Genomic DNA, 27513 nt, shown 5'->3' on the forward strand with positions numbered 1-27513 from the left:
ACAGGCCTGGGTCCACTCTTTGATGTTGTCTTCCCATCACTGTCTCTGTCTCGCATCTTCTTTTCTCTACTCCTGTTCCTTGCAGGAACGTGTCAGTGAGCCCCGAGGACCCCGCGATACGACCCTACAGTATACAGTTTAAATTTGCGTTATTTGACAGTCGTGAAAATGTTTGATTTGATTTCGAATTTCCTTATTTGTGGTGCGGTCTATGTAAGTTAAACCTTACATCTCGATTCCATGGCTAGGATGTATCTATCTAATGCTTCAGTTGGTGTCCAAGATTCGCAAACATACAAGAATGTCGCCATGAACAAAACAAATACTGATATATATATATCTCTCTCTATCTATCTATATACACATGTCTGTGGCATTTTAAGTTTCGAGAGATCGTCTTTTCGCTTTGCAACTTCTTGTGTGACTAAAGAGACCAATCTTTGATACACAGTTGAGGTTACATGTTGGGCATCTGTAATCACCAGGTGCCGTTGCGTTTTCACCCTTCTTTCTACTACTTTTGTGTATGGCATATGCCATCCTGGACATTTCTTTTATGCTCGCTCTCCATGTGGATCTATCCAGTGCTACTTTTCCCCAGCTGTTAGTGTCGATTTTAAAGAGCTTCATGTCGCGTTTGCATATATCTGTATAAATATATATGAACTATTATGATCTAGAAGTTTTGTGTCAATAGTTTAGTATTATGATATAGAAGTTATTGGTAATGTAAAAAAACACCTTTGGGTTAAGAAAGAGAATCATCTAAAAATTACGAAAAACAAGGTTACATTTACATGGGCGTAGCCAGGATTTTTTTTCGGGGGAGGGGGGTTGGGGGGATTTTTTCTCTCTCCCCCCCCGACCCCCCACCCCCGCGAAATTTTTTTAAAAATATGTATTTATGTGTGTGTGTGTGTACATAATCTTTATTGCATTCTGACCCTGCATTCTTTCGGAAGACGTTTATTGTGCCCTAGAATAGGTTCTTCCATGATTTAGTGGGAAAATTGTAGATTCCCTGCCAATACTAGCAAGGGGGTCTGGGGGAGCACTAGGAGCTCCCCCAGCGCGGGGCGAAGCCCCGCCGCCAAGCACTATTTCTGGTATTGAAAGCCAACAAAATGCATATTCTGAGGTATCTACAGTGCATTTTCCTGCTATTAAAAAGTTTTATTTCAAAAACCTAATGTGCTATTCTTACTGACTTAGACCCTACCGCGCCGTTCGGAGCATTTGACGTCAAGCTGTTGGAATTGAGTGACTGTAGTTTGCTATAGATTTTATATCGAAAAGAGAAGTTTTATCGTCAAAATCATCTGTTGGGGGATTTTCCACCTCAAAATGCTCTGTAGGGGGATCTTAAACTCAAAACCATCTAGAGGGGTTTTAAACTTTAAACAAACGCCATCTGTAGAAGAGGGGTTTAAACTCAAAACCCCCGATTGGATGGCTACGCTCAAATAATTTTAGTGTGTAATTCGCTTTTTTTTATATTGAAGAGGTATTTTTAGCATTAAGCCCCTCTGAATGGGGGTTTAAACTCAAAACCCCTTTTGGCGACGCTCATAGCATTTTGAGTGTGTAATTTGCTTTTTTTCTTACACTGAAGATGTATTTTTTAGCCTCAAACCCCCCTGGCGGGGGGGGGGGGTTTAAACTCAAAACCCCTTTGGCTGCGTTCATAGATTTTAGTGTGAGTAATTTGCTTTTATTTATATTGAAGAGGTACTTTTTAGCTTCAAACTCCACTGGAGGGGAGTTTAAACTCAAAACCCCTTTGACTACATTTTGAGTGTATAATTTGCTTTGTTTTTATTTATTTTTTTTTATTATTAAAGAGGTATTTTTTACCTTCAAACCCCGCTGAAGTGGGGTTTAAACTAAAAACTAAAAGTCAAAACACATTTAGCTACGCTCATAACATTTTGAGTGCGTAATTAACTTTTTTTTATATTGAAGAGGGGGTTGATCGTAAATTTTGGAGGGGGTTTTAAAATCAAAATCTCCCTTAACTGGAATTAGGGGATTTAACTTTGCATTTTTGTTTTGTTTTGTTTTATCGAAGAGGGGGGGGGTTAACTGCAAAAATCCCACGTAGGGGGTTTAAAACTCAAAACCCCTAGTAGGGGGTTTTAAACTCAAAACCCGTGGTAGGGGTTTTTAAACTCGAACCCCCCTAGTAGGGGGTTTTAAACTCAAAACCCAATTGGTTGTGTTGGGGCAATTGATGGTTTAGTATTAAAATCTCACCCAAAATAAACAAAATCAAAGCAAAAAATCAAATCATTCACTAAATTCCGACCCCCCCCAGGGGGGGGGATTTCATTTCCGGGGGGGGGGGGTTTGGGTGGAAACAAACTTAAAATCGGCCCCCGAAGTGGTCCACCTAGAGACAGAAAGACAGATCTAGACATCGGTAGAGGATAGAACATATTAGGCTGTAAAAAATGTACTTAAAAAATCATCGAAAAATGCACATCAATTTTACAGGATGTGACTCACAAAAAAATGTAGAAATATTTATTAACTAAATAAAAAAAAAATTCAACTGGGTTTCGAACCCAGAACCTTCTGCGTGTTGGGCAGTTGTGATAACCACTACAAGACGGAAAAAATATATAAACGTATAATATATTTGAAATCTTTCCTTATACTTTCAGTTGGATACAAACTAGACATAGATCTAGCTAGATATAGACCTAGTTTTAGATCTAAATCTAGATTCAAGATCTAAGTCTAAAGTTTAGATCTAGAATCTAGAGTTAGATTTAAGTCTAAGTCTACTCTAAGTTAAGACAGTTAAGTCATTCTAAGTCTAAGTCTGTTCTATATCTAAGTCTAGATCTAGAATCTTGATATAGAATCTACTATATCTAGACTAGAACTCGTATATAGATCTATGGAGATCTGGCCTCTATTTATTGTAGTTTAGATTCAGCTTGTTGTCAAGTGTATAGCCTAATGAGGATGTGTGAAAACTGCGCGGTAAATTTTTTTTTTTTATACTTACAATTGAAACGAAGTTTGTATCAAAATTCTTTTTTTTTTTTAAATAATATTTGAATCAGTATTCTATTCAATGAGTTAGCTAATTAATGGAAATTATATTTTATAATGATCCAATGACACTTTTACCATTACGACCTTAATGTAAATGTTTTGTTCCAATGCGCGAATCTATGAATGAAGTTGTTTTATTAATGAAAAAGCTTGTGAACTTTTAGTAAGACTTACTTCCCCTGAAGTTTATCATTGAAAAGTGGTGTAATTTATTGAAAAATCTGCTTGCATATATAATTTTAAAAATTAGATGGTTCACTTATGGAAAAGAAAAAAGTAGCCGTCGCATCAGAACTTTGAATGATCTAGAATATCATGATGTCCGATTTTCATTTTCTCTTCTAGTTTCTGAGATCTAAACGGGACGGACTGACAGGCGATCAGACAGGCCACACAAAACTAATAGCGTCTTTTCCTCTTTCGGGGGCCGCTAAAAAAACAGTTGGTGGTCTTTTCAATTCCATTCAGTTTTGGATCTAAACCCTAAACCTACAGAGATGGAAGTCTACACCAAAACCTTTTTTTTTTTTGGTGTGTGGGGGGGGGCGCTAAAAAGATAGGAACTTTTATTTAAATATTTTGTTTGTTTTTGCAAAATTTGAAATTAAGCATTAAATAGTAACCGCAAGGCAAACTGTATTTTAGTCAAGCGAAATTCTCAATTAGAGTTACAAAATCTTAAACACTAAATGCAAGGGACAGGTAAATTTTATTTAAAACAATCATTTCTGTAAGACTAATAAAACAATATATAAATCAAATGATCTTATTTTAAATCAATTCCATTATACTTAATGGCTGCCTGCTAGTGCGGTCTACACGCTGGACTGCCGTTCGGATTTATCGATGGTCCCGGGATCAAACCCTGCCCACTCCCATCCCCGGTCGTCCATTGGGAGGTTTGGATTAAGAAATAAATTATCTTCAACTTTGAAGGAACAAACGAAACACGTAAAACATTTACAAACATTTAAAATGAACATCTTGACTTTATTCAACCCAAAAAAATTGTCTACTTAAAGGCCGTTATTTTACTTTTCATCAACACCAACATTTCTATCACGTAATTCCTACGTTCATCATTTGAAACGTTTGTTTTTATGCACATGTATGTAAACTATAAACAGACACACTATAATCCCATTGATTGCTATGTGTCATCCAGAGAGAACAGCTGTTAGAAGTGGAAACTCCAAACATTGAACACTTCTACATGATTGAGATGATCTATCATTTCTGTCGATATCGTTTTGAGCTATCTCGAGACACGTGGAATAAAAGATTAATTTTGTTTTCATGCTAATAAATTAGGCAATTATAAATATAATGTATTTTCTTGTCTATCAGTTTACCTTGCTAACTCTTTACCAAGAGAATTTCAATAGACAGGTGTTCTCAAACTCTTAACGTTATATACTATGTGTAGAAGACTAGTAATTAAAATAAGGCAAAATAAAGTAGCTTGTTATTTAGAAGAATATATTGAGAAATAAATATATGTATTCCGAGAGTCCCTACAAATATTGAGCATCTAGTGTGGGATGGGCGGATTTTCCAAGAACTAGTTCAACATCAAAATTTGAAAAGAAAATTTTTTTTGTTGCAAGATTTGATTTGAGCTTTCCTAACTTTAATGGAAACCTAAAAAAAGAGTTTTAGAATTAAAATTTCATAGGATTTAGCTTATTTATTACTTCAAGTTTAAATAGAACGCAGTGGCTGAATGTATGAATGTGTTGACCAGTGTTTTTAGTATAATCAGCTTTTAGCTATATTGACATTACGAGTGATTTAACTAACCAGCAACATTCAAATAGTAAATAGTGTGTTTTTAGAGTCTGTTTGACTTGTTAGTAAATCTCTCTCTCTCTCTCTATCTATCTAACTATCTATCTATCTATCTAACTATGTCAGTCTGTCTGTCTGTCTCTAGTCTGTCTATATGTCTATCTATCTAACAATTCTCACACTCTCTCTCTATCTATCTGTCTTCCTGTCTGTCTATCTATCTTATTAACTGTCTGTCTTCTATCGATATATCTATATGTTTATTTTCAATTGAAACTTTCACCATGTAAAAGGTACGTATTGTCTAACCAGAACTATTCATTAGAAAGTTCACTCACCTTGACTGATGACCTTAATAATTATTTCCTGATCGATATCTATTTCTTTTGGGCTTATTTTTAGCGTCTACCTGTATTGACCCACTTTCTGTGACAGCGTCTATCGTAACATCGGATATTTATCTATTCCGACATCATTCATGTCATTTGTTTCAGTTTAGCCATTTATTTAGCATTCAATTCTTCAGTTTAGTCATTTATCAAGCATTCAATTCTACAGTATAGTCATTTATCTAGTATTCGATTCTTCAGTTTAGTCATTTATCTAGCATTGAATATTTCAGTAAAGCCATTCATCTAGCTTTCAATTCTTCAGTAAAGCCATTTATCAAAATTTAATGTTTCAGTAAAGCCATTTATCAAACATTCAATTCTTCAATAAAGCCATTTATCTGGTATTTAATGTTTCAGTAAAGCCATTTATCTGGTATTTAATGTTTCAGTAAAGCCATTTATCTGGTATTTAATGTTTCAGTAAAGCCATTTATCAAACATTCAATTCTTCAGTAAAGCCATTTATGTGGTATTTAATGTTTCAGTAAAGCCATTTATCTGGCATTCAATTCTTCAGTAAAGCCATTTATCAAACATTTAATGTTTCAGTAAAGCCATTTATCAAACATTTAATGTTTCAGTAAAGCCATTTATCAAACATTCAATTCTTCAATAAAGCCAATTATCTGGTATTTAATGTTTCAGTAAAGCCATTTATCTGGTATTTAATGTTTCAGTAAAGCCATTTACCAAACATTCAATTCTTCAGTAAAGCCATTTATGTGGTATTTAATGTTTCAGTAAAGCCATTTATCTGGCATTCAATTCTTCAGTAAAGCCATTTATCAAACATTTAATGTTTCAGTAAAGCCATTTATCAAACATTCAATTCTTCAGTAAAGCCATTTATCAAACATTTAATGTTTCAGTAAAGCCATTTATCTGGCATTCAATTCTTCAGTAAAGCCATTTATCAAACATTTAATGTTTCAGTAAAGCCATTTATCAAACATTTAATGTTTCAGTAAAGCCATTTATCAAACATTCAATTCTTTAGTAAAGCCATTTATCAAACATTTAATGTTTCAGTAAAGCCATTTATCTGGCATTCAATTCTTCAGTAAAACCATTTATCAAACATTTAATGTTTCATCAAAGCCATTTATCTGGCATTCAATTCTTCAGTAAAGCCATTTATCAAACATTTAATGTTTCAGTAAAGCCATTTATCAAACATTTAATGTTTCAGTAAAGCCATTTATCAAACATTCAATTCTTCAATAAAGCCATTTATCTGGTATTTAATGTTTCAGTAAAGCCATTTATCTGGTATTTAATGTTTCAGTAAAGCCATTTATCAAACATTCAATTCTTCAGTAAAGCCATTTATCAAACATCAATTCTTCAGTAAAGCCATTTATCAAACATTCCCATTAGTTCTTGTTTACATTTATTTGAGCGAGATTGTCTAAAGGGATTGGATTCGAAAGCATTCTCTTATTGTATCAAGTCCTTTGTATTCCAATGAAACGTTCACTATGAAATAAATGAGATTGGTACACCTCCCCCACCCCTTACCTTCTATTCATCAAAGTCAATGGCAGAGCAAGGGGGGACTAGGAAATTACCGTTTTATAAATAGGAGAGAAGATGTGGATAGATAAGCTTGGGTGAGGGGGGAGGGTGAATTATGTTACAAATAGAAGAGAGGGGGGCACACGACTGATCCTTTTAAAAAGTTTAAACATAAAGTTTTGGTGCAGTTTATAAAGTTATATTTAATTCATAGGAGCTCTCTGAAAACGTCTCTATGACGTAGAATTCGACCAGCAATTAAACTCCAGTATCAACGTCCAACTCTCTCCTCCGTAACAAAAAGTCTTATTATTTATTATTTAAACTATTTGATAGGCTCTAGGAAAGTTTCTTAGCCTGGTCCTGTTTTCTTATTACACTCTGCAAATGCTCCCATAATACTTTCAATACAATTGCATACAACCTTCTTTTGACCAATGTATTCTACTATATGTTACGTTTAACTGGGACTGCCAGCTTCAACTCGCCCGCTCATACACACCTATACCTGGCCTGTGAGCTCCATATGTCACGTGTCTCTCCTCGCACATTGTAATACTTGAAGGTTAGTATTTGTTACATTTAATTGGTACGGCCCACTTTGTAAAGTTCCCCCCCTCCTCCCAAACACATTTGTTTGTAGGTGAACTCGATTTCTAGTTTCATTGATTCAAATTAAATTGTTAGACAAACGTTACTTACGGACCTGAACCTTTGACCCTCTAACGCTCTTCCGGCTGAGATAAACGATTGTATAATCTTGTAGTTCTTAATATGTTGGCTTTAAATCAAAACATGTTGGGTCGATATTGTGGAATTTTTTTTTTTTTTTTTTTTTTGTATATTTTAGCGTTGCGGTTTTGGTCATGAAAATATCTTAATTATTGTAGACCTTAGGTAAATAGTGACAGGTAAACATTTTCGTATTTTTTCGTCCACGGCAAGAATTAGTGATGGCCATTCAGTTGGTAATCAGGGCCAAGAATTTTATTATGGTAGATTTTTTTAAGAATCTTATTATATATTATTTTTTATATCTCTGTTTCTGCATATTTCTATCTTAAATCTATGTCTTTTAATGTGTTTCTCCTAGTTGACAGAAGGTTAGACTTAGATCTACCAGACTGGACACAGTTGACCGTAAGACAGTTAACAATAGATGCAGATGTTTATAAGAACTTCATTCATATCAGTTAAAGATGCAGACATCTATTTTAGCCATTAGTTTATATGTCCTACTGGACAACCCGAGCACTTCATGGAGTAAGCTTGTCGTACTACAATTGAGTAGACTGAGGAAACGTCCTATTCTTAATGATACTTGACTACTGTAGTAGGGCTACATCTGGATCTGACTATTTCAAGGATCTTTATAGACTCAGTTCTAGTGTGTATATTTAGATTATAAAACCTCTATTTCCCAGTACCCAGCAGTATGTGTATATTTAGATTATAAAACATCTATTTCCCAGTACCCAGCAGTATGTGTATAATTAGATTATAAAACCTCTATTTCCCAGTACCCAGCAGTATGTGTATAATTAGATTATAAAACCTCTATTTCCCAGTACCCAGCAGTATGTGTATATTTAGATTATAAAACCTCTATTTCCCAGTACTCAGTATGTGTATAATTAGATTATAAAACCTCTATTTCCCAGTACCCAGCAGTATGTGTAGATTTAGATTATAAAACCTCTATTTCCCAGTACCCAGCAGTATGTGTATAATTAGATTATAAAACCTCTATTTCCCAGTACCCAGCAGTATGTGTATAATTAGATTATAAAACCTCTATTTCCCAGTACCCAGCAGTATGTGTATAATTAGATTATAAAACCTCTATTTCCCAGTACCCAGCAGTATGTCTATAATTAGATTATAAAACCTCTATTTCCCAGTACCCAGTATGTGTTTAATTAGAAACCATTGTATGGACATCGTTCAATAACTAAAAGTAGTTTTTTCAAAATTTTTATTAGCTCGGTCAGTCTGTTATTCTACCTGTCTGAAAAGACTCTTGTACACGTAATTTTTCTCCCTTTTCCCCATTCTCTGAGCAAGTTGAAACTTTGCTGAATTATTCATTGTAAATAACAATGCATGAATCAATAAAAAACTTACTATTTAATCAATAAAAGTAATTTTATTTTATACAGTACATTTACCAAGCTAAGTGGAGATTAGCCTTGTATAGAGAAAAGGTAGTTTGCTAAACATGAGAGCTTATCAATAGACAAAGAAAACCTTTTTATCTTTAGAAGTACTCGAATAGCTCAGTGGTTAGACAACATCCTTCATGGAGACATCGAGTTCACAATTGAGCAAGTTTTTTCCCAGACCCCCCCCCCACACACACACACCCCTACACTGGTCCACAAAAGTGATAGAGGCATGAACGTTGTGCTAAACAAAACCAAGGACTAAAAACCTGCCCAAGTGCACACACATTTATAAACAATGAATTATATGTTGCATGCAATCTTACCCACATAAAAACTTTGTCTTTAAAAGAATATTGTTATATTTAATTAAAATATAGATACCATAGCTTCTCTAAGACACCAACTAACAAATTATAGCTGACTTTTTAAAGACATTACTTTTTCAGTTCTGCTTTGTATTATAGTTTATAATACTAACAAATTATAGCAGACTTTTTAAAGACATTACTTTTTCAGTTCTGCTTTGTATTATAGTTTATAATACTAACAAATTATAGCAGACTTTTTAAAGACATTACTTTTTCAGTTCTGCTTTGTATTATAGTTTATAATACTAACAAATTATAGCAGACTTTTTAAAGACATTACTTTTTCTGTTCTACTTTGTATTGAAGTTTATAATACTAACAAATTATAGCAGACTTTTTAAAGACATTACTTTTTCTGTTCTACTTTGTATTGAAGTTTATAATACTTACAGGAAGCGAGTCTCCCATGCTCAGTTTTGTTGCAGTACATTCTTACATTCTGAAAACTACCATATTGAATTCTCCTCAAAGATATCGTGATTTGTCTGCCCCTTACCACGCCCGAACATTAACTAAAGAGGTTTTTTTTTTCTTGAAGAACAGAATTGTCACAGGTCTATACATAGGTCAGCGAGGTCGTCGACGTCAAAGATCTGGTCGGTGCCTTAAACTTTGGGGTTCTCAGATACTCAAACATGACCCTTGAATTTTCATGCATTCATCTTAGACCAATTTGTCCTTATTTTTAATTCATAATCTTATTTCTCTAACCTGTTCACTATTTGCATCCAATAGTTTTGTTTCCTGTTGTTTTAAAAATTGTTTTGTAAATATAAATATTTAAAAGTAATTTTAAAAAAAATAATCTCTATATATAATTCTCTTCATGGCTTAAGAGTTTGGACAGCAAGTAATGAAAAGATCACTCTTTCATTTCTGCAAGTCGGACGGACTAGAGTTACCCCACGTAATTTTAGAGGCGAAAAAAAAACAATAGGGGGCGGGGGAGAACACGTAGCATTCACCCGTCACTAAATAGCAGCGCCGGACTCAACCGTCGCGGGTCCCAGTTTGGGTAGGGATAGGGATAATAAGTGAAAAGAGTTTGTATTAGAAAATAAATTCGTCTATGTATTTTATTCATTATTTACTAAGTACAGAATTACTTTACGAGCCTTGCGTGTAGCGAAGTCATACAGTATATCATAAAAATTCTATTTCCTACATAGATCACGCTCAATAGCAAGAATTACCAAATGTTTCAATCTATCTACGAGAAATGTTGACCTCAAGTAATTCTTCATTAGTTTGAGACGCGAGTAGCTTCTTTCACTAGATTCCACAATTATGGCTAATGCATAATGCCGTTTTTTTTAATCGCGCGTAGGATTGGCGTTTTCCATATTGAGTGACACCTTAAAAATGACGAATTTTGTCTATAGATTTCAAAAGATTTTAATAATTTCCGGATATTTCCAGGATTTTTCGTATATTTTGCAATTTCATGAGATTTCCAGGAGCTCCTTGTAAATTGACAGGAGGCAGCGGGAAATCTGTTACAAGTTATAAAATGGTTTAATTTAATAATTTATACTCCTAAAATCAGCGCGGGCCCTATGAAAGTGCGGCTCCTATGAAAGTCGGTCGCATAGGTTGCAGTGGCCTAAGGCCGCCCTGCAAAATAGCGGTGTATGCTACGCCGCGGGTCGACTAGTAACACGCAAACTCCATTTATATGTCAACCTGTACTTTAATACTGTCAAGGCCGGTTGTAAGTACGTGGAGGTCCCGGGGCAGGATTTTTGTGACGGCCCCTAACCTTCTCGAAAGCTATCCAAAAGCATTTCGTATTTTAGATGAAAGAAATATGAGGATTTGTAAATTTAATAACATTTCCCTCCCTTTTAAAAAAATAATATACATAATTGAGTAAAAAAAATGTTACTTTTGAGTTTGTGAACGGTAAGGGCCTAGGTTGACACACTGCCATAAATTCGGAACTGCATTTATAAATTATGAGCATGTAAGAAGCGGACTGATCTCTGAATTATTTCAAAAATATTTATTAAAAAAAAATAATTTCTGTTAGCACGAGTCCCCTGAAGTCACTTTGATTCAATGCACGCATTCGCAACGAGTTTCCCAGTTTTAGACCAACTTCAAACTTCAACCAATTTTTTTTTTCAAATTCTTGCAGTCTGTTATCTTCTTATCTTATATATTATAGACTTTATGTCAAAGAAGACAATTACGTCCTACGCATTTCATGCGTCAATCTAATCATACATGTTAATCAATGACTTTAACTCTGCTAAGTCGTTGGTTTTCCTGGCTGATTCAGGCAATCCATTCCATTCTCTAATGGCAGTAAGGGAGAAGGAGCACTTGTATGACTTTGTTCTAGCCTGTGAAATAAGAAATGTGTCTCTATCCTTGTGTCTTTCTGACTATTTCATTAGGTTTTGTTTTTCTATTTGTAAGTTATGTCTTAATGTTTTATGTATTATAGCTACTTTACTTTTTGTTTTTCTGTCTTGAAGTGTCTCTAAATTTAGTGATTTTACTAATGGTGGAAGGAAAAACTACAAAGAAAATTCTAGAAAATTGACAGCTTATGTATATTTTTGGGTAAAAAATCACTAGTTAATTGGGCACAAAGTGAAAAGTATGGTTTGTCTGTAAATGCTTCGCAATTATTTAATCATCTTTAAAGTAAATTTAATATACTCCCTTTAATTAATTCTATGTACTTAATAAAGAGTTGAATACATTAATAAACGTAAAGAGATATTTATCGCAGTATCTTATGTAGACATACAGTGGCAGTCCACAGAAGTAAAAAAGTAAAGTTTTCCCTTTCAGATCTTGCTATCTATGGGACAGATGATGTTAAGGTCATCTGTTTCTATGGCCAACGGTTAACGAGCAGGGTGTTGTGTGTCCAGCACAACGACCAACCGCCTTTACTTTCCCCAACTAAAGTCAGGTACCCATTAGAGTTGGGTGGACTCAGGGGCGCCCTAAAAATCCCGAAATTGAAAATCCCAGCCTTCACTGAGATTCGAATGCGATTACTTGTTTTTTCAAACATTTGTGTTTTTTTTTAAACAAAGAGCTTTGAGAAATTATTATGTCTGTGGTATGTTTGTACATGTCTCTATTAACTTTGTGAACAAATGTCTGTTACTTTTTTTTTTTAAGCTATAAGAAATATATTTCCCCATAGTCGATGTAATAGTACTATACTTTTTTTTATGTATCTGCCTTCTATGTAAACGTTAGCGGTTGTATTTCTTAATAACATTAGAGCTTCTTGCGGTTGTTTTAAGTTTTTAGCTTTCTTCCCCACCCGTTAAACGAAAAGTCCCATCTATATATAGAGAGAGACCAAAGCATTCCAAATTAGGCCCGCTAGGATTCATACAGTCTCCTCTGTTAGGAAGTTTAGTTGTGAGATTTCATTAGGGACAAACGGCCTGGTTGCTACCCCGATTGCTACCCCGATTGCTACCCCTGGTTACTACACACGATTGCTACGACTACCAGATCTCCATAGAAAGCTGTAACCGAGGCAGACCACACCAGATACACCCCCCCCCCCCAATTACATACCTGTTAGCAAGAAGGCATTGCCTACTGTCCTTGGCCCTAACATATTGCCCAGTGTCCACAGTGCCCTATACTGCCCAGTATCATCTGCCCAGTACCCGGCCCAAACTGTCCACTGCCCAATAGTTATTACCTAATGCTAGTGATGGGAACTAAACTAATTTTTTTTAGTTAAACTAAAACTAAGTTTGAACTAAAAAAAAGTAATTAAACTTTTAGTTAACCACAAATTGAAAAAAATAGTTAAACTAAACTAAAAAACTTTAGTTAAACTTTTTCCAACTATTTTGACCTTTTTTAAGGACGAAACAGCCAAACATGAAAATATAAAGTATAAAGCACAACCAATCTCTGTAGCTAAATGTTTGTGCACATGAAAAAATATTTAAATGTCTTTATGGGATAGATGTAGATCTTAATAGAATCACTAGAATGTTACTATTATAGAACGAAATTATAAGTAATTATCGAAGTTCTAATATAAGTATTAAAAGTTACCTTTTAGAAGTAATGATAAAACTGCATCATGTTGACTCTCTAACTAACTCTAGAATCTAGAATATTCTGGATCTAATATCTTCTACAAACTAAATGATCAGAAATATAATCTGGATCTAGAATTAGATCTAGCTACTAGACCTAGATCAAATAATTAATATTTTAATCTAAAAATAATCTAAGAAATACTAGTTACTACTACTACTACTAGATTCTAGATCTAAAATCTAGATAGAGTCTAGTCTAGTAGATATCTTAGTAACTCTAGATCTAGAGATTTTAGATTATTATAATTATGATTATAACTAGGTATGGGTATTTAGATCTATATACTCTAGTAGATAATACTAGATCTAATTATAATAGATAGATAGTAGATATAAGTATAATTATAATAGAAGTAGGTCATAGATGTAGATCTAGAATCTAGTCTAGATTTAGTTAATTTAGTATTAGATCTAGTATAGTGACGACTATTATTAGTATTATAGATCTATCATCTATGCATCTTAGGTCTTAGTATAATAAGTAATCTAGATATATCTAGATCTAATCTAGACTCTAATTCTAGAATATTTACATATTATAGTTATAGACAAGAATCTCTAAACTAATAGATCTAGTCTAATAAAGTAAAGTAAAAAATAGATTTCAATTAATAGATCTAGATTATATTATTGACTTATAATTTTAAATTTACATCTAGATTCTAGATCTAAGACTAAGACTACTAAGAGTTCGACTCTACCTAAGAGACTAAAATAATTAAATATATAGACTATTATGACTATTGATCTAATAGTAGTATAAGTATTCAGTAGTAATATACTAAACTAATAATACTAAAACTCGAGATCTAGTAAAAAGTTTTGAAATAAAGAGTCGACATTTCTTTTAGATCTATAGTAAAGCAAAATTCTTTGCCTGCAGCTATACAGGAACACACTGGTGTTTAATAAAAAGCAGCAAAATGTAGATCTATAGAATCAGGATTTATCAAGCAGTGAAACTTGCTAGAAATATAATGAACACGTGTATTTTTTTGAAAAGGCGGGAATAACGACCATTATAGGGTAAAGGTCAAAAGGCTTTCTAGTGGCCTGTGCACCCTCTTGTTTATTCTCCTCTCTATCATTCATTATATATATTCTCCGAATTACATAGATCTAAATATTTATTGGTATGTATGTTAAAAAAAGTTTGTAAAATTTGTAATTAAACTTTTTAGTTTGTAACTAAAAAAAAATAATTAAACTAGGATTTTAACTAAACTTTTATTTTTTAATTAAACTTTGGCCTTAACTAATTTTTTTTAGTTAAACTAAAAGTTAGCAACTTTTTAGTTAACTTTTGCCCATCACTACCTAATGCCGACAGATTAGAGCAACCTTCGCAGCAGAAGATAAACTGGTGTTGAGTTAGCACGGCTCTCTACGAGCTAGAGATCACAGCTGAGAGATCGTCCCACTACAACTTAGTCTGCAGCACCAACCATCTCTATTGCTAAACAGGCAGCGGCCTCACCCTAGAGCCAGCTTGCCTACAGCATAGAGAATATCCCGAGCCGACGTCCCAAGACAGAGCCGGATGACTCATCCTTCTGAGTGCCAGTCCTACGACCGCCAGAAGACGACCCAGGAATTAGCAGCTAAGAAAAATAAGTAGCAGACATAGGAACATTCTTCTCCTCCAATCACTCAATAATTAGCAATCCATGATGAGCAGTTATTTTAGATATTAGCACCTTCATTTCATTTCTTAATTATAATTTTATTTGATCACTTTCCTTTGTAAACTTTCATTCATTAAATTATTTTTATTTATGAACTTATAATATTGGTCTGTTCTTACTGTTAGTTGCGGTGTGCCTGTACAAAATCTTATATGTGAGCGGGATAAAATTAATAAAATTTCCCCTAGACTCAAATAAACGCGCCAAATATTAACTAATTAACATCTCGTCACAATCTCGAACAACGGTAGCAAATGTACAATGCAAGACAAAGGAATGATGATGTTTGTGATAACGTCCTGATATTTGTTGCAGACGCGAGTGATAAGGAAGCATTGTCCAGAGATACACGTAGAACAGAGTTATCTTCTCTTTCGACGTGACGTCTGTAAGTTCACAAGGAAGCTGAATTAAAGAGTAACAACTAAAGTAATTTACAAAAACTGTCTTTGAGTCTCATTATACTCACTATATGCTATTAATAAATTGTTTGCCTTACAGTCCATCCAGCCACTTCTTTAATCCCCCCCTCTCCTGTATCATACTAGTTACAGAATCACTTTGTCATAATAAAATGAAATGTTTAAATTGATTCTATTGTTAAACTAGTAATGAGGGGCTATTAAAAGGTAGTGTATAGACTATTAAAAGTCTCGCTTTGAGAATCATCCATCTTTAACTATTACAGTAGTACTTTTAATCAAACACAAAGTTTATATTTCGGCAACTGGAGCCGAGGTATTTCTAAATAGCCTCCATTTAGGACCTCTTGTCAAGAAAACAGTTCCCCTTTTAAGTTGCTTGCTCAAGAACTATAACCAAACGTTTCTATTGACATTTTCTATTGTGTCAATAAAATCAAAGAAATGAAATAGAAACCAGCAGAAAAGTGTGATTCACTGACATTGCGGGTGCCGAGTACAATTTCTCTCATTTAATGTGTGTGTCACAGTCCTGTGTGTATGTGTCACAGTCGTGTGTGTGTCACAGTCATGTCTGTGTGTGTGTGTGAATAATATGACGGAAAATATTTTAGCAATAAATTGAAAGCTCTTCATGCATCTGTCTTTCATGTACACATCAATGTAGCCGTTGTATAAATGTATGTATGTATTGTGATGTTGCCTATTCAGGCTGTCTTGAAGTCAACTATGGATGACTGTTGGATTTCAACCAAATTACTCTGCAAGCGTTTGAGTATAGATGTTCGGGTGTATTCCGTGTAGTTGAACAACAATACATACAAGAACAGGCACATCGGTTTTTAACTAGTGAAGAGATGTAGTCAACTCTGATGAACTATTCAACATGTATTTATTCTGATAAAAAGGCCACAGTAGAAGTCTCTGTCACTAAACACGTCGTTACCCTGGAGTATTCTATTGCTAACTTATTTTCCGGTCTCTAACCCAACATATCCCAAACGTCACTAGTCCCGTTCAATATGCGTCTCCTATGGTGCGTCGCTAAATAACTAACCTATATAAATAAGGTGTCTAACAGATTCCTCCCCCCCTTGAAAAAAAAATATGTCAATATTTTTCCACTACTGTCAAGTCTTACAAGGGCATTTTCAATTTAAGGGGAAGACAACAAACATAAAATCTTGACATCTTCATCTTGACTTGACAGTTCCTCATATTCAATGTCAATGTTCATAACATTCCAGAATCATCTTCATTAGTACACAGTTCATCATGGAGGAAAATGTGGCATCTTATGGGCACGTCATACATCACAAATGTTCTTCACTGGCAGTAATCTGATAAAATACAATATTTCAAAAAACAATTATAGACTTTATTTCCACATTCAATAAATTTTTTCCTTACCACCCTTTTATACGCTTTTGTCCATTTTTCTTTTATACTCACCCTTTTCCATAGAACTAACTTTCGTCAATGATATATGAAATGATTCACACAAATAAAAATATCCATACTTACTTTTAAATGCTTAACATCAAATTTACTTATCTCCCTTTTCCATAACATATAAATGGTGTCGATATATTAATATATATTACATACTCAATATAATCATAGTTTATTTACAAAATTATTTCATTTCAATGTCATTCTAGATAATAGATCAGCTACAATATTCACAGATCCACTAATAGCTTTCACTTCAAATTTATACTCCTGTAGTGATAAGAACCATCTATAAACACGACTGTTTTTCATGCTCTTTTGCTGTATATACTGAATAGGTTTATGATCAGTTAATAATATGAATTTCCTTCCTATTAGATAGCTCTCTAGCTTAGTAATTACCCATATTACAGCTAAAGCTTCTCTTTCAATGACACTATATTTTTTCTCTGCCTCTGACAATTTTCTACTTACATATAATATAGGATGTAAGTTATCATAGTTCTGCATTAGACAACCACCAATAGCATTACCAGATGCATCAGTTGTGACATAAAATATTTTGTCTTTATCAGGTAGTCTTAATATTAGTTCATGACTAAAAATATCCTTAATTCTGTCAATAGCTTTCACACATTCCTCATTACAGACTACTTTTTGAGGTTTTCCTTTCTTAAGTAAGTCATTTAATGGATTCACTATTTCTGCTAAGTTCTTTATAAACTTTCTGTAATAATTTACTATTCCTAGTAGTAATGCTTTTAATATGCTTTTAATTTGTCTTTTTGTTGTAGGTATTTCAATATTAAGTACTTTCTTTATGTTATCTTCAATAGGGCTAATCATGTTGTTATTTACTTTATGTCCTAAGAAAATTATTTCCTCCAATCCTATTTCTACTTTTTCTGCTTGAATTGTAAGTCCACTTTCTTTTATTACTTTAAACACTTCTTTTACATCTACCAAATGTTCCTCCCAACTATTATTAAAAATACATATGTCATCCAAATAGCAAATAACATTTTCTTTGTTTCCAATTATCATGTTCATCATTCTATTAAATGTGGCAGGTGCATTTACTAATCCAAAACTCATATAATTCCATTGAAAAATACCATATGGTGTTACAAATGCTGTGTAAGGTTTTGCATTTTCTGTTAAAGGTATTTGCCAATAACCTTTAGTTAAATCTAATTTAGTAAAAAATTTTGCTCCATTTAATTTATGTAAAATATCCTCTATATTTGGCATTGGATATGGGTCAAATTCTGTGATGTTGTTAAGTTTCCTATAATCAATACATAACCGTATATCTCCATTCTTCTTTTTGGCTATCACAATTGGTGAAGCATAAGGAGATGTTGATGGTTCAATTATACCTGATTCTAGTAAATTGTCTATTTCTTTCTTTACTTTGTCTTGTAAATGTATTGGTATTCTATATGGCTTAAGCTTGATAGGTTTTGGGTCTGTTACTTTAATGTCATGTTTAATAATATTAGTTTTTCCTGGTATGCTGGAAAAAATTTCTTTGTATTCCTGTATTATTTTAGTTATATCTTTTGACTTTTCCTTAGTTAAATTATTAAGATTAATCTTTTGCCAAGTTTGATTCTCTTTTGTTTCTATTACAGGTATTTCCTTAATATCATTTTCATTGTGATTTTCATTTGTTATTATCATCAAGCATTCTTCTCTTTCTGAAAATGTATTTTCTATTTCCTCCTGAATGTTTTGTATCAACTCATCTTCTCTATCATGATACAGTTTCAAATTATTTATGTGATATGTTTTAATTTTCCCATTTATTTCAATTTGATAATTCACATCATTAATTTGTTTTATCACCTTAAATGGACCTTTCCATTGTTTACCAATTTTATTTTTCAGGTCATTTATTAATATTAATACATTGTTTCCTACTTCTAGTGTTTTCAATTGTCTTTTCTTATTTATATTCTCATGAGCACTTTGTTTGTACTTCTTGTTGTTGTTATATGCTTGAGTCCATATCTCTTTCAATTCTGTTGTGATTGTTGTTTCACTGTCATTATTTAATTTATTATCATTGTCTATTAGATTTTCTTTAAAAACATCTAATTCATCTCTGGGTTTTCTTCCATGTATTATTTCATATGGTGAAAATTGTGTTGCTTCATGGATGTTGTTTCTATGAGCAAATAGTACATAGTTAATGTAATGATCCCACTTGTTCTGATTATTCTGAATTATTTTTGTTAATGATCTTTTTAATGAACCACCATACCGTTCACATAAACCGTTACTCTCTGGGTGGTAAACCGAAGAGTATATGTGTTGTATATTGTATTGTTTAGTCCATTTCTTAAATTGTTCTGACTTAAACTGAGATCCCTGATCACTCAATATAATTTTAGGTATACCATGTCTTGTAATTACTTTTTGAGTTATGGCATTAATGATATTTTCTGCACTTGTATTTGATAATGGGATTTCCTCTGGGTATCTACTAAACATGTCTATTACTGTTAGAATGTATTTGTTATTATTTTCAGTTTGAATTAAAGGACCTATTAAATCAATAGATACTTTCTGAAATGGTTCTGTAGGTTCATCCATTTCTTGAATGGGTGCTTTATTCACTAAGCTTTTGTTAGATCTCTTTTGACATATGTCACATGAGTTTATGTATTTGTTGATTCTTGCTTTCATTTTGGGCCAAAATACTTGTTTTGACAAATTCCTATAACATTTCTTTACTCCCCTATGTGCTGCTAAATTATTATCATGTGTCATGATTAAAACATCTTTCCAATATTTCTGTGGTAAGACAAGTTGTTTTATTTTCTTGTTATCATTACTTGTTTGTCTAAACAATATTTTATTCTCTATACAAAATTTCTCCATTGGATTATTATTGTTTTTATCTAATATTCTTGAATATATTTTCCCAATAATATTGTCATTCATTTGTTCTAATGCAAATGTGGGTGTTGTTTCTTTTTCACTTTGAGATATTTGTGTTTCAAGACTATTTTGTGTTTCATTTTCTATCTCTCTTTCCTTAATATCTGTATTATCTATTTGTATTACATTACTGGTTTCTTTTTCTTCATCATTACTTATTACATTTATTGTATTTTCCTGTTTCTCATCTTGTTTATCCATTGATCTTGTTATTATCATACTTGTTATATTTTGTGTTTCTATGTTTTCATGATTTTGTCTTATGTTTTTGTATTTGTTTTGCCAGTCTTCTAATTCTTTTCTTGAACATTCTTTAACTCCTTTTATGTTTCCTACTAACATATCATATCTCATTTCTGGTATTGCAATGCCATCACAATAACCAGTGAAAAATGGAGTTTCAATGTATACCCTTATAGCTTTAAATTCCCTTACGGTGCCATCTGCTAATTCTACTTTCTTAGTAAACCCTTTATACCAATGAGGTTTGACAAATTTAGTTTTTACTGCCAAAGTGTTACAACCTGAATCCCTGATTAATTCCACCGGAATTCTATCTACAAACCCTGGGTACACTGCAAAATTGTTCCTATTTCCTTCCATGAAATATATCCTATCTGTACCTTTATTTTTGTATTCCCTACTGTAACTCCTATTTCTATAATTTCCCCTGTCATTCCTATCTCTACTCCTATATCTACTGTTATTTTGTTCATTGTATCTATTTCTACTTCCAGACCTACTATTCCCTCTTCTACAGTTAGCTGCTATATGACCTTTTCCTTGACATTTAAAACAGGTTATTTCACTATATTTTCTATTTCCACTATTTGATCTGTTTCTATTTCTACTTCTATCAACATTTTCTTTGGTGTATCCTATTAAATCTACTTTGCTCTTATCCCTATCAGAAAATGGTTTATTGGGATAGGCATTTTTGTATACTCTCATTATCTCTGTTATTTCATCTATAGATTTTGGGTTTCTTTCTCTAATAAAAGATTGTAATTGAGGATCACATTTATTTACAAAGTTGTCCACTAGAATAAAATTTTTTAATCCCTCATAAGAGTTTATCACTTTTTCTAATTTTACCCACTTATTGAAAAAATCCTTTTCCATATTAATAGTAGTTTGGGGGTCTATTCCTAATGATGGTATATTGTCAAAGTATTTCTTTCTAAAAGTTGTAGCATTATGACCATAGGCATTCAGCAACTCTCTTTTTAAAACTTGATAGCTATCATCAATATGATGGTCATGATTTTGGCATATTGTTAGAGCTTGACCATGAACGAAGTCTATCAGTATTTCAGACCATTCTTCTTCAGGCATATTAAATGTAGACATTTTTGCCTCATATCTTTTCAGAAAATCACCAATGTCATCCTTCTGTTCATCAAAACTTTGTATCTTTCTCTTTAGCCATGTCTGCGAATTAGGGTTGTCTCTTTGAGTGGTATAATTATTTGAGTTATTTGTGTTATTTCCTTGTTCAGTTTGAGGTCTGGCTTGTGCTGCGTCCAATCTCATCTTCTCCATTTTAGCTTCATGTTCTCTCTGCCTTTCTTGGTCCTCTTTTTGCTTCTCATATTCTTCCTTTCTGATCCTATCTTGTCTCTCTATCTCTTGTCTTTGACGTTCTTCTTGTCTTTCTATCTCTTGTCTTTGACGTTCCGTTTCTTCCTTCACAACTTGCTGTACATAAGCTGCTAAGTCCTTTCCTTTTAACTCCATGTCCTTTCCATCCTGCATAGCTGTTTCCTTAACCTCCTTAAGGTCCACATATGATGATGTAGCCATTGTATTTTATTTTCACCCAAATTTATATATTTTTACTTAGCCTATATTAGTTATGGCTATACTTTAAACTTATTTTATATTTAAGTTTTTACACACTTTTATACAAGTTTTAAGTGTTATGTCTCTATCTATAGATTTAGTAAATGTGTAAATCTAGTCTGAGTTATTATGGTTATATTCAAATCTGTATATTAGGTCTAGTATCACACAAATTTAAATCTAGTATATTATAGTATGTATAATAATACCATTTAGATCTAGTTATCAAGAGCACTATGACTATTAGTATGAATAACTATGATCAATTTTAAAATTTGATGTGACTGAAGTGTCTATAGAGTAAATTCAACGACTGTCTAGAGTCTAGATCTAGGGTAGATTATGGTTCTATTTAACCATATGAAACAAATATGAGTTTATACAATGTCAAATATATCTTCAACAAGATATAAGTCTATATATCTAGAATGTACTACCTTCATTCATCTTTCAATTAATAATATTTCAAATTAGAGTCTAGATGATTTAATGTACTAACGAGGTGTACAAAAATTTGTAGATCTAAATTTAGCCAGACGACAGTGTTTGACTACATAGCCAGTTTCGGCATTATTCTCATGGCAAAATCATATTTGATTTTAACCGCTCAAACTAAAATTATTTTAGTCTGATTCACAATAAAAGAATCCTACCCGTACTTTCTATCATTAAGTGAAAAAAATTACAGATCTAATTAAATTAATAAAAATAAATAATTTAAAATAATATAAACAAATGAAATAATTAAATGAGACTATCGCTATGGGTTGGGATATGACAATATGGCACACAATGATAACGTCACGAAGTAACTAAGCAACAACGGATATGACGTTTACACAAACAGAACAATTACAACCCTAAACGTATAATATAGCTTTTCATCTAAATTATGTCTTCTACCCCGAACGGGTTTTAAGGCTTCAGCACCACCTGAATTTTACTCAGGCTAACATACCAAATTTAGACAAAATCTATTTCTAAGGGCAATCTAAACATATAGATCTACTAATAAGAAAAATGGCACTTAGCTTTTGATAAGAAAGATCCCTTTGTTCGGACTCCCGAATATGCTAGATCACAACAAATTCCACTGCCTCTCTTCCAGTTCTGACTCTGTTCTCCGGTGCTACCAGTGGATACAATCCGTGTCGAGTATCCCACGTAATGCCACAGATGTCTTGATATGCCACAGCAAAATGTTTCAGTTTCTTCGACGACTGTTGATGACCGTATGTGTAGTTCCGACGACTTTGTGTACACAGTTACTGACGAATAGGTTAACGGTTCTTCTGGCGATGACTTGATTTGTGTAGACGACTACTGACAAATAACAGTCTCTTGACGGCAACTTGATCTGGACGACTGACGAATAACGAATTTCTTGACGATGACTTGATCTGGGCTGACGAATAACGACTTTCTTGACGATGACTTGATCTGGGCTGACGAATAACGGTTCTCTAAAATAGTTCACTGCTTCTGCTGCTACTCTGGTAGTACGACGAAGTTTGCTGTTGTATGCTGCTTCACTAGACCAAACTGTCCAATGTAGACTAGGTGAAACCAAGGTCACCTCCGACGACGTTCCGTTATACGACTAACGGTTTTCAACGAAATTAAGTGGATGTAGCTGTTTCCACAACTTCAATATCAACAAGTCTAGATATCGTCTAGACCAACGAATACTAAATATATCAGTGTCCAGCAGCGAAAAATACGATTTTACTAACCTTCCAAGGGTTAAACACAGTGACCGTTATAAAAGTGGCAAGCAACCGGTTCAATGAGCAAACTGCTCCACAAGAATCTCTCAAAGGGTAAGACGACAGAGCGATTTCGATTTAGTTAGCTACCAAACTTGTAGTACTCACAATACTTCTGACAGCGGGTAAACTGTCCTTCTCGAAACTGACGAGGTAAAACTTGATACTCGATGAAAAAATATGTCCAACAGGTTCACTAACGATCTCTCACCCGTTATGAATGAACGGTTTCTCTGGTTGTAGGTCGATTCAGCATATGAAGATCAGGCTTTGATACTATACTGGTTAAGTAGACCAGACGTTGCGATGATTACTGTCCCGACGAAGGTCACCCTGAGTTAACGGCTCGTTGAACGTACGATCTAGAACAAAGTCACTCTGCGATGATGCTGTGTTCAGCCGTACTCCGATGAAACTTTATAACTTCGAGTGCACGACCCTCACCTGAGTAAACGTTCTGCTTCGAGGTCCGGTTCGATGTTCGGGCTTCGGGCGTCGGGGTCGCCACTGTGATGTTGCCTATTCAGGCTGTCTTGAAGTCAACTATGGATGACTGTTGTATTTCAACCAAATTACTCTGCAAGCGTTTGAGTATAGATGTTCGGGTGTATTCCGTGTAGTTGAACAACAATACATACAAGAACAGGCACATCGGTTTTTAACTAGTGAAGAGATGTAGTCAACTCTGATGAACTATTCAACATGTATTTATTCTGATAAAAAGGCCACAGTAGAAGTCTCTGTCACTAAACACGTCGTTACCCTGGAGTATTCTATTGCTAACTTATTTTCCGGTCTCTAACCCAACATATCCCAAACGTCACTAGTCCCGTTCAATATGCGTCTTCTATGGTGCGTCGCTAAATAACTAACCTATATAAATAAGGTGTCTAACAGTATATATGTATGTATGTGCGCATTTTCGTAGGCCCTATGTCTATCAATCCATCCATATAGCTCTTTCTGTCTCGGAAGACAATGGAGGCGCCCAGATGAGCTACAGACTTTGGTTTCGTCTTGAGACGGGGCAGAATCTGGAATGACTGATCAAGCCAATTCTGCAGCGGCAGAGATTGCCACAGTTCGTGCATGTATAGACATCTGTACTAAGACCAGCAGTTGACAGGGCAGCTTTCTTTTCAGCTTCATTTCTTTTGCCCTATGTATGTTCAAAACCAGTTAATATACAATGTTTGAAATGAGATTTTTGTTAGTACTTACTATAGGTCAAGCTTTTTATATAGAGTCTAAACATATTTGAAAACAATCATCGGTTAGTACACACTAGATTTACTTTGGAATATATTTAAAGTGAATTGCAAACAAAGAAATACACAACTTTGAGGCCAATTGATGAAGTTGATTATAAGGCTAGAGAGCAACTCTCTCGACACTTATCAAAGTAATTCCACTTCAGTTGTGAGAAAGTTACAAAGTTTTAATACATTTAATATGTGAAAATTCAGATAAAAGAGAACAAGGAACAAAAGCACAGAATATACTCGTTAGTGCTGTCATGTGACGAGATCGCTTTGAAGCATTTTCAAACTTGCATGTAAATTTATATCTCTGACGACATACAAATTATATACAAAATATACTAGTGTTATCTCTTAGATAATTGTTTTGAATTTTTTTTTTTTACAATCTTGTGAAAATTACTCTATTGTGTATTAGATGAATAAGTAAAAATAAAAATCTTAATTTTTTTTTCATTCATAAAAAAAGGTGTAAATGTAAGCCTTTAAACGTGTGTTTTTTCATTCACCATGGATGATAATAAGATCAGAAAACAAAATATCCGCTCCCAAGGGAGCTCACTTACAATTTTTTTATAGCCGCCAAAGATTCATGTAATTAAGTCCCATAAAGTGGCTCGTGTTCTAAAGATGAAATAAGATACTATTACACATCAACAATTTGTATTGATTTTTAATTTTGTTTTTTCTTAAAACATTTTTAGATGAACTTGAATTTTTTGTTTGTAGCACAGCTGACCAATACTTTATTTAAGTACACCTTTGTTTTTTATTTTAAAAAATAACTCGTAAGAACTCGCAAGACCTAATGATTCTTACAGTCACTTGTTACAATCCATGCACTAGGAACTAGGACACGATCACTAGAGAACAATATATAGAACATTTACAATGACTATCTTAGTCGATTGAAAGCTGATTTTATTGATGAACCTGAAAGTGAGGCAGGATGACCCATTATTGGTAAACATTTCTCAGAGAGACTATTCTGCTGCATACATTTGATCAGTTTGAATATTCACAGAGATGTTAAGGAAGATAAATGTGATTGTCTTACTGTTCTGTGTGATATGTTGAGTAGGTTCCCTTTAGATTTGAAATTGTTAAACCGGTGGCTGAGATTCTTAAAACGTGTCGCTCGCTGCTATATAAAAAAATAAATGTATCAGTCCAACAATTGATTGCAAAGATGTTTGAATACAAGATATGAAAACATATTCTTTGTCCTGATAGTTTGAGAAAAAAAAAGAATAGCTAAATTTCGATATCAATTTTAAATACAAAATTCATAATACTAAACATTCAAAACTATTCAAAAGACTGTCCTCATAACTGCATTGGCAACGAGTAAAACGAGTCAGGAGCAAACATTTCTCCGTTTCTTGATTAGGTCTTTTCAACGGTTCATTGCTAGTGAAGTTTCATTTCTGGGAGTGTGTGATGAGTTTTTAAAATGTCTTTTGAATGTACGTTCAGTTTATTGTCATGAAGGCCCTAACTTACACAAAGTGTCCGACTCTAGACTGTGTCCTGGATGGGAGCAATGTTCCTTTTCTGAATTAGAAGTTGATTTAACCATGGAACTATACTAACCATGATTACAAGCCGGAAATGAAAAAAATGGAAGTCATTTTAAAATAAAACAAATCTTGAGCTATTAGTAAATCAAAGCCAGGTGAGATGCAATATAGGTTTTAATTAATGATAACGTATTCGATTTCAAAGAATAAGGATAGGTGCAATACTTCACACTTGAGAACGACATATTTTGTCACAATAAACTTTCTTTAAAGTGAAGGCAACTGAGTTGATATTTAGAACACTTCCGGGGGGGGGGGGGGCACCACTGCTGGGCTCAGCTATGCCGTCATCTTTTTAAAAAAGTTAAAAAGTAAAATTCCCCTTTCAAACCTTGTGATCTATAGGGCATATGATATTAAGGTCCTCTGTCTCTTTGGCCAACGCCTCATGTAATCTAAACAACCAATGGCCTTCACTTTCCCTAATAATCCCAGTCTTAATTCGAGATTTGAACCCAGAACCGCTTAACCACTCAATCACCGCTCCCCCGTCATCTTTAAAGCTAAAAAAAGATCGCCTTTGGCATGCAGCCGTCCACCATGAGAGATAAGTGTCCGCAGCTGTTGAATGGTTAGTAGTGCATCTACACTGTCCACTCCTTCAGAAACATGAATTTTTGTTCGTAGGGAAATACACCTATTCAACTTTACTCTCAATCTGAGGTAACCAAAAGCGCTGCTGGCACTAGCGAGACGGTTGACTATTTCTCTAGACAGTGACGCATTTTTGGAGACCGCGCCACCCAGTTTCGTGAATGGTCGACAACGTAAACAGGAAGTGGTCAATCACATTGATTTTTAGAGCTGAGTTTGCTCCGTTAGGGGACTTCTAGAACATGACCACGTTTATATTATGTTAATAGGCAAACCCAAACGAGGCAGCAGCCTCAGCAACTTCATTCACAACAAGTTGAATCTCCTGCTCTGTGTTTGCAAGAAGGGCCCAAAGATCCGCATAAAGAAGCTCAGTAGAGCTTATCTCTTTAATTTCATTATGGGAGAGTAAACGGCGTTAGTTCAATATGCCGCCTTCAGTGCGGGACTTGATGTCGCTTTGGTTAGAACGATGAAGACTGAGTGTGAACCTGGCCTTCTTCAGGTTACCTCGGTGACTTTTTTTTTCTTCGCCGAAGTGGGGATGAAAGTGAGGCCCTGATGACCCAGTTCAGCAAGTCT

The 27513-nt window shown here is 33.8% G+C and overlaps 1 protein-coding gene and 1 long non-coding RNA gene across 2 annotated transcripts in view; both read right to left on the reverse strand.

The window, feature by feature from the left end:
• LOC106060241 (uncharacterized) overlaps positions 1 to 9791 on the reverse strand; it is a 38261-nt gene extending 28470 nt beyond the window's left edge. Inside the window, exon 1 of the mRNA XM_056012706.1 lies at positions 9682 to 9791. The gene's annotated coding sequence lies outside the window, so the exon portion shown is untranslated. The remainder of the gene's footprint in view (positions 1 to 9681) is intronic.
• A 6576-nt stretch (positions 9792 to 16367) lies between these two features.
• LOC129923173 (uncharacterized) lies at positions 16368 to 24075 on the reverse strand. Its single transcript, XR_008775106.1, has 2 exons — positions 22170 to 24075; positions 16368 to 16832 (listed from the first exon to the last, which is right to left on the reverse strand). It is a non-coding gene; the product is annotated as an uncharacterized LOC129923173 (long non-coding RNA).
• Between the last annotated feature and the right edge of the window lie 3438 nt (positions 24076 to 27513).

Source organism: Biomphalaria glabrata, chromosome 15, assembly GCF_947242115.1.
Source record: "Biomphalaria glabrata chromosome 15, xgBioGlab47.1, whole genome shotgun sequence".
NCBI classification, from domain to species: Eukaryota; Metazoa; Mollusca; class Gastropoda; family Planorbidae; genus Biomphalaria; species Biomphalaria glabrata.